Raw genomic sequence first — 8,556 nt, forward strand, 5'->3', positions numbered from 1 at the left:
TGTATTGAATAATAGTATTTCCCTATGAAAATCCGATATTTTCTGATTTATAAAAGTGTCGTAGTCCTCGTATTACAACATGAATTGTTTTCACATTATCATGTTTTAAACACTTTGATTCCCGTATTGTATCGATGGTAATGGATCTCTACGTGAGTTGTTATAACCATGCATAATAATGACTAAATCGCCTGTATTGACATTTTTCCAAACACCGGTTTTGATCAAGATTTTGTCACCCTCGACTAGCCTAGTCTTATTGTAGCGAATAGCTCAGGTGTGAGGGAGTCACCCCCGTATAGATCTATACACAAACTCTCGCTCTGCCTCCAGGAGACTCTGACTATAACTACAGGTTACGGCCAAACACTCAATGGTGTCAACCGACAATTCTCACTAGATCCCAATGATTGTCACAACATATTTTGATTTACAAACACCTGACGATACTTGAATGTGAAAAGTCACGGCCCAACAAACGTGAAAAAGGACAGTTGTGGTCCATTAGACATGTAAGTTATTTATGGGCTTGATAGTATGCAAATGGACACGTTGAAGCCCATTATGCATATGATGAATCTCTCCGGGCTAAATTAGCATGTGAACGGGCCACTAAGGCCCAATAACATGTACAACTAATTTAGGCCCATTGAGCATGTAATTGGGTCACTAAGGCCCAATAGACATGAAATGAATATATTGGGCCCAATAAACATGCAAATGGATCACGAATGCCCAACAAGCATGTATAGCAAGTACTAGGCCCAATATTCGTACCATTGTTCTATTTTTTTTGTATAATTGTTGTGGTATAGTATTTCTAAATGAAGCATTAACTCGTGATGTTATAAAATATCCAAGGTTTGATTTATAATGATATATTTTAGTTTATATATATAATTACCATTTTAAAACCCTTATGTCATAAAAATTGATATCCTTGGTCTAGTTGTTCAATAATTAACATATTGACCCAAAATATTTATTTGACCATTTCAGCCTTTTTCACCGAAAATTTATATTTTTAACCCTTATCTAAATAAAATGACATTTTTGGTCCTTTTTGGTGAAAATAACATTTTTAGCCCATTATACCATCAAACTTAGCATTTTCGGCCCAATTATAAATTTGTTTTACAATTTCGGTCCAAAATACGTTTATTGACATTTCCAGCCCTTATTTTGTAAAATTTACATTTTTAAACAAGTGTACTTTTAACCCTTATTTTGGTTTACTTACGTTTTTGGCTCAAGATTTTGATCAAATAACATTTTCATTCTCCAAAATTCACATTTTTCGCAATTTGGGGCCAAAAATCGTAGGGCCCAAGAACTTAAGCCCATTATGCAAAAATTCACATCTTTGGTCCTTTAAAAAGGTTGTTTATCATAAAAACACAATTTTATGCAATTATGACCTTTTTGATCCTTAGAAAACCGAAAATGTCACAATTTATCCTCATCTTTTGTTTATTTGTAAAAAATGATCCTTAAATAAGATTTTTATTTTGTTTTGTCCATATTGGACATGAAATACACTTTTATCTTTGTAGTATGATGTATAAAGTGTTTTAGTTTATGGATTTTACCTATTATTGTTAAAGATCTCGAGATTTGTCAAGATCTAACACATATTCACAGTATAAATCAAGAAAATCACACATAACATGTATAAGCACATAGATCTACACATAATACTTGTATTCTCCCCCCCCCCCCAAAAAAAAACATGTAAAAACTAAAAACAAGGGGCTATAAACTCACCTTTGCTTTGATGTTTTGGTTTTGAAGAAGAAATGGAGAGATTTTTGGTCCTAACAAGCTTGTTGAAGAACTTTGGAACTTAGATGGATCTAAGATGCATGATTCACGAAATGGTATGAGTTAGGAGGAGATTTTTGAAGAAATCAAGAAGCTAAACCATGTATCTAAGCAAAAACTTACCAAGGATGGTGATTATGGTGAAGAATCCTCTTGAAAACACCCTAAATCTTGAAATTTTGATGGAAGGAGGAGTTTCTAGAGAGTATTATGAAGTGGCTTGAAATGAGAGAATAGAGGTGGGATGGTGGTGTCTTGGCCAAAGATAAGAGGAGAGGAAGAGGAGAGAGGTGTGAGATGATGGGTGCTTAGAAGTATGAGATTTGTATCTTTGTTTAGTGTGTAATTAGCATGAGAACCACAAGGTACACTTGAGGTGGCACCATTTACTCCATGCACAATCTTTTTTTTTATAAACCCATTGGGCCGAGAATGGGCTCAATGAATGAAAGTGAATTAGCTTTGGGCTCAAATCCTTGGCTTTGATCGAATTTCATAGGCTTAATATTATTTTTCAGCCCATTGGGCCCCTGTGAACATTTATAGCCCAATATGATATAAAAGAAATGGGTTTATGGCCTATTAGGGCCAATTAATTCATTTATGGCCTAACAAGGCCCAATTGAGGTAAACCAATCCATTTTAGGCCCATTATGGCCCAAAGGTTAAGTTTTATGGATGTGGGTCCAATTAGAACTCAATTAGGGTATTTAGGCCCAAAATAGTCGAATTGAAGGCTTATGGGTCCATTGGGCCCAATAAGAAATCCTAGTTCATAATGAACTTGAACCGGGATTTTTAGGGTTTTCAACTCATAACTGACTATTCGTATACTTTGTATAGAGTTTTGAACTTCATTTGTGAATCTTGATTAAGTTTGTTGTCACATAGTGCATAATATCAAGTTTGAGTTACAAGTATCATGATAGTTGATGTTTACAATAGCATAGAATTTCCTAGCTAAATTGCTAGTTGTGACAGATCATATGGTAAAGAGAAATGGATAATTTTGGGATCGTTCCATGTGTTGACCCCAAAGAGTCCATTTGTTTTACTACCAGTTGAAGGGACATTGGAAACAAAATTGCCCAAAATACCTAAAAGATCTTAGAGATAGTAAAGTCAAGTCGTATGACTCTACTTCAGGTACATCCATTATCCGAATCCATTGGTTTATAGGTTCCTATCGTAGGATCTTAATACATGATGTGATGATCACATTTTTGATAGTATTAAAGGAGCTAAGAGAAAGAAGGAAGCTTGAGAAAGGTAAGCTAAATATGATCTTGGGAAATGGACTTCGGTCACATGGTTCGATGATCAGAATTTGGAGCTACTACTAAGGAGTTGGGATAATTTAATAGATTACTATTACTATTAGAAGATGTCTAGAAACATAGTTTTTTATTTTATGCGTTGTAAAGACAAGTTCCAAAGTTTCATTTATTCTCAATAAAAGTGAAATTTTGGTTTATCTGGTTGCCTCATTTTATATATTTCCTTGCAATCAATTTATGAAAGTATTTGTTACATTTCTAATATTGGCAATATTAATTGTGGATTTTATTCTTATAATATCGTATGTGGTATTGTGATAATTGACCAAAGGAAAAGAAATCTCATCACCAACTGAACAGATACTTGGTGTTGTACAATTCACATTGTATCGTGTATGAGAATCTTGTTCATTGGAAAATTATAATTTATTCATTGATCATATGTTTATGTGTAACATCCGGAATTCCAGGTAGCATATTTTAATTATTTATTTTGAGTTAAGAAGAGGGACTCGACGAGTTAACACCTAGACTCATCGAGTAGGATCGCGACTTGGTGACGTGCTTAATGAATGGACTCGACAAGTCCGTACTGTAGATAGAAACCCTAAATCTTTGGGCCTGTGCCGTATTTAAGGGACCTTTTAGCCTTCATTGGCGGCCACCTTCACCCTTGAGAGAACCAGAGCACCAGAGAGCATAGCGAGTGAGAGAGGAAGCCATTTTCATCATCTCTAGTGTGATTTTGCAAGGAAGAAGGAAGGAGGGCAAGCTAGGCGGGCTAAGGAGCTCAGATTTGCCGCTATTCTATCAGAGGGTGCTACTAGAGGTATCAATCTACACTCATTCTTGTGTATATGGTGGACTACTTGAATCTAGGGTTTTCTTATCCCTTCTTTAGCTTGGATTCGAAGCTTATGAGGTCCCAAGGTGGAATAAGTCTTAAATCTGGACCTTAAGAGGTCCAGAGAGTCCCAACCATTCTTCTTTATGCTGTTCCATTAGAGACATGAAGCTAGGTTGCCATTTTAGAAGCTATTTCACCAAAAGAAGTCTTATGTGTGTTGCATGGGTGTAAAGATTGGACCTTTACGTGATTATTGAGTATTGGGAAGTCAGATCTATAGGTTAGAGAAACAGATCTGACCTCAGAAGGTCATTTGAGTGTTGCCATGGAAGGAACTTGTAACATCCGGATTCCTAGAAGAAAGGAGGGCAAGCTAGGAGGGTTGTGGAGCTTAGATATACTTCCATTTGATCAGAGGAGACTGTTGGAGGTATTAATCTATACTCATTCTCGTGTTTATGGAGATTTGTGTGAATCTAGGGTTCTCTTATGACTTCTTTAGCTTGAATTAGAAGTATGAAAGGTCCCAAGGTCGAATGCTTCTTAGATCTGGACCTTAAGAGGTCCAGAGAGTCCCAACCACCTAGCTTTATGCTATCCCATTGGAGTTATGGACTCAGGTTGCCATTTTAGAAGCTATTTCACCAAAGAAGCCTTGTAGGCGTTGCATGGGTGTCAAGATGTGACCTTTACGTGATTACTGGACATAGGGAAGTCAGATCTATAGGCTAGAGAAGCATATCTGACCTCAAAAGGTCGTTTGAGTGTTGCCATGGTAGAAACTCGCATAGTCAATAAGGGGACTCGACGAGTCGAGTCGGGTTTTGTCACACCCCCAAACCGGAACGGCAGAAACGTTCGGGGGCGGATGACTTCATGTGGTAACGTAACAAATGAATACGCAGTAAAGAAAGCAATATAACCATCATATATATAATTGAAAGCTTACATTGTTAAAAGCTACATGTTCAAAAACCAATTACAATATGATGCCAAAATATGAATTTAAACTGGTGCCGCAACGTCCCTTCTTCAAAAGTTGTTTGTTAACTGTAATTACTGAATCCCTGGGACATACAAGTAGTTTTGAAAGAGTAGATAAGCATTTAAGTTGGTGAGTTTCATAAGTATTAAATGACAATGTTTGTATGAAAAGAAATGTTTTGTTTTTGTTTGTTTGTTCTTAGAAAATCCCATATTTTCTACTAGCATAAATGTAGCCTTCTATCAAGACCAATGTTTGTTTCTAGAAAATGTATGTGCGTATAAAATTTCCAATACGTTTGAAAAACCCCATAAATCAATGTGTTTTTAATACTTCATGTGAGTTTTATAACCATGCTATTGACTAGAAATGCCTATACACAACGTTCTTCAGGCGTTGGAATGTTCTGACGTTTGTCACCCCAAATGGTGTACTGTAGCTAACAGTCAGAGTGCGGGGTTGTCAAGCCCGTATAGATCTATACACAAACACCATGCTCCCCCTCCAAGGGATTCTGGTATATAATACAGGACTTGAAATGTGTACTCGAACGTACGTGAAGTTAATGTCTCACAAAACTTAGTATAAAAACAGATTTACGTGTAAAAATGTTCGTTTGTTCTTGTATGTGAAAGTGACTTCTTGAAAATAGTGTTTCTAGTATGTAAATGTTAGTAATGTTCTCGTAAAAATATACCTATTATAGTTTTCTTTAAGTGTGTCTCGTTTGTATAGTAATCCCTAGAAAAATGCTCACTTGTTATGAAAAGTATAATTTTTATAGTGTCTAAGATGGACACATATACATACAGTATAAGCAGAGTGTTTGATTTATACGTATATAACCACATTTTTCATTTCAAAAGATATGATGTTATCGTGATACATTTTGCATATGAAAGTTTCCTTAAAATAATTATAAATCACATATGATTCCGTTCATAAAAAGTGTATAATGAAACTTTATATAACACACGATAATAATCATGTGTTTTACTTGTATTCCCCCTCTTAAAAGCATATAAAAACATTTATAAAACATTTAAAAGTGTGGATTATAGGGGTATGAACTCACTTGAAAGATCGGAAAAAGGCGAGATGAAAACCGAGCAGAACTTCCACTCGAGAAAGCGGATTTTCTCGGGATTCTCGGGAATCTCGGGAGCACAAACGACCTTTGGGACTTGAGCAAGGTAACAAAGGCTTCGGGATATCACTTGCATGGAAAACGAGGCAAAACGCAAGAAAGTTGAGAAGAAAATGAGCTATTTCTTCGGAACCCTCGCATCCCTTTTATAGGGTGTGGGAACTGCCTCGGTACGCTTGGCGTACCCGAGTACGCTGCGCGTACTCGTGCGTCACGCATGAGCGCATCCTCGACTGCTTCGGACTCCAGATGGGACGGGTATAGGCTCGCATAGGGCGCGACGTGGACGATCCGAGGCCTAGGCCTTGAGTGCGCTGGGCGTACTCGTGTGCGACTCAGCCTTCGGATAATACCAAAATTTCTATTAAAATTTATATTTTTAATATTTAATAAACTTCAAAAATTCATATCTTCTTCATACGAACTCCATTTTCGACGTTCCTTATATCCACGCGTAGGTGAGACTACGCTCTACAACTTTCGTTTAGATTCCGTCGGAAAATTTTGAAATTATTTTTATTATTTATTTTTAAAAGGTCGCGGTAAGAAAATTTCGTTAGAAATTCATAACTTCTTTATCTGGCATCTGTTTTTGCCAGACTTTTTACCGTTGTAATACCATTATCGAGACCTTCGATTCTCGTTTAGGTCATTCCGGCCAAAAGTCGCTCGATCTCTGATTCGAGTTTTTAGCTGTCTGTCGCTAAGCCGAACTTGGAAAAATCATAACTTCATTATACGAAGTCAGATTTGGGCGTTCTTTTTACGTACGATCACGGTTTAATGACATCAAATATAGTAGGTAATTATTTAGAGACTTTTTGGACTTTTTATTTTCAAAGTTAATTTATTATATCAAAAGTGGTTACAATACTCGACTTTTTAGGTCATTACGTAGAGTTGAAATATCGAGTTGTCACATCATCCCCCGTTAGAGGAAATTTCGTCCCGAAATTTAAAGTAAGAAATATACTTGTAAATCAGAGAAAAAGATGAGGGTACTTTTGTCTCATCTGATCTTCGCGTTCCCAGGTAAATTCAGGTCCTCGCTTGGCGTTCCAGCAAACCTTGACGATGGGTATGCGGCTTTGTTTCGTTTGTTTGACCTCTCGGTCCATGATTTCTGCCGGTTCTACCACAAAGTTGAGGCTCTCGTTTATCTCGATCTCATTGAGTGGAATAACAAGAGTCTCACCGGATAGACACTTTTTCATGTTCGAGACATGGAAGGTTGGATGTATGTTACTAAGTTCACGTGGTAGATTAAGCTTGTAAGCTATAGGGCCGATTCTGGCAAGAATCTCGAAAGGCCCTACGTACCTTGGATTTAGCTTTCCACGCTTTCCAAAGCGTATTAAGCCCTTCCACGGTGAGACCTTCAATAGAACGTAGTCTCCTACCTAGAATTCCAAAGGTTTCCTCCTTTGGTCAGCATAGCTTTTCTGTCGGTCTCTAGAGGCTTTCAACCGTTCACGAATCTGAATGATCTTCTCTGTTGTTTCCCGTATGATTTCCGAACCGGTGAGAGTGCTTTCAGGAACTCATCCTTTAGCTAACTGGGTGTCGCCAACTTCAGTCCAACACAGAAGGGACCAGCACTTATGGCCATAGAGGGCTTCAAATGGAACATCCTTTATGCTCATATGATAACTATTGTTGTATGAAAATTCGACAAGGGGTAAATGGATATCCCATGCCTTTCCAAAGTCAATCAAACGGGCTCTCAGCATATCTTCCAAAGTTTGTATTATTCTTTCACTTTGCCCGTCTGTTTGTGGATGGTAGGCTGTACTCATGTCTAGCCTAGTCCCCAAGGAACTTTGTAGTGACTGCCAGAACCTTGAAGTGAATCTACTATCTCTATCGGAGATAATGGATATCGGAACACCATGCAATCGCACTATTTCCCTTATGTAAGTTCTTGTAAGCCTTTCCATCTTGTTAGTCTCCTTGATTGGTAGGAAATGCGCTAATTTGGTCAATCTGTCGACGATGACCCATATGGTATCGAGTCCACCCGTCGTCTTAGGAAACTTGGTTATGAAGTCCCTAGTAATCCGTTCCCATTTCCATTCCGGTATCTCCGGCTGTTGTAGTAATCTTGACGGTTTCTGTTACTCGACCTTAACCTTAGCGCAAGTAAGGCATTTACTTACGAAGGTAGCAATTTCTGCTTTCATGTTAGGCCACCAGTACAGTTTCTTAAGATCCAGATACATTTTATCTGAACCTGGGTGAACGGAATATCCCGAGTTGTGTGCTTTGGCCAGGACTACGTCTCTGAAACCACCATGATTCGGTGTCCAGATACGGTCCATGAGATAATATGCTCCGCCACCCTTGAATTCTAAATTCTTTTCCATTCCTCTCAGGGATTCATCCACCACATTTTCAGGTTACAAAGCTTCCAGCTGAGCCTCCTTAATTTGGGTGGATAAGTGGGAATGTATAATCATAGTCAGAGATTTGACTCTCCGAC

This window comes from Lactuca serriola, chromosome 5 (assembly GCF_051521515.1).
Source record: "Lactuca serriola cultivar US96UC23 chromosome 5, Lser_US96UC23_V15, whole genome shotgun sequence".
Taxonomy (NCBI): Eukaryota; Viridiplantae; Streptophyta; class Magnoliopsida; order Asterales; family Asteraceae; genus Lactuca; species Lactuca serriola.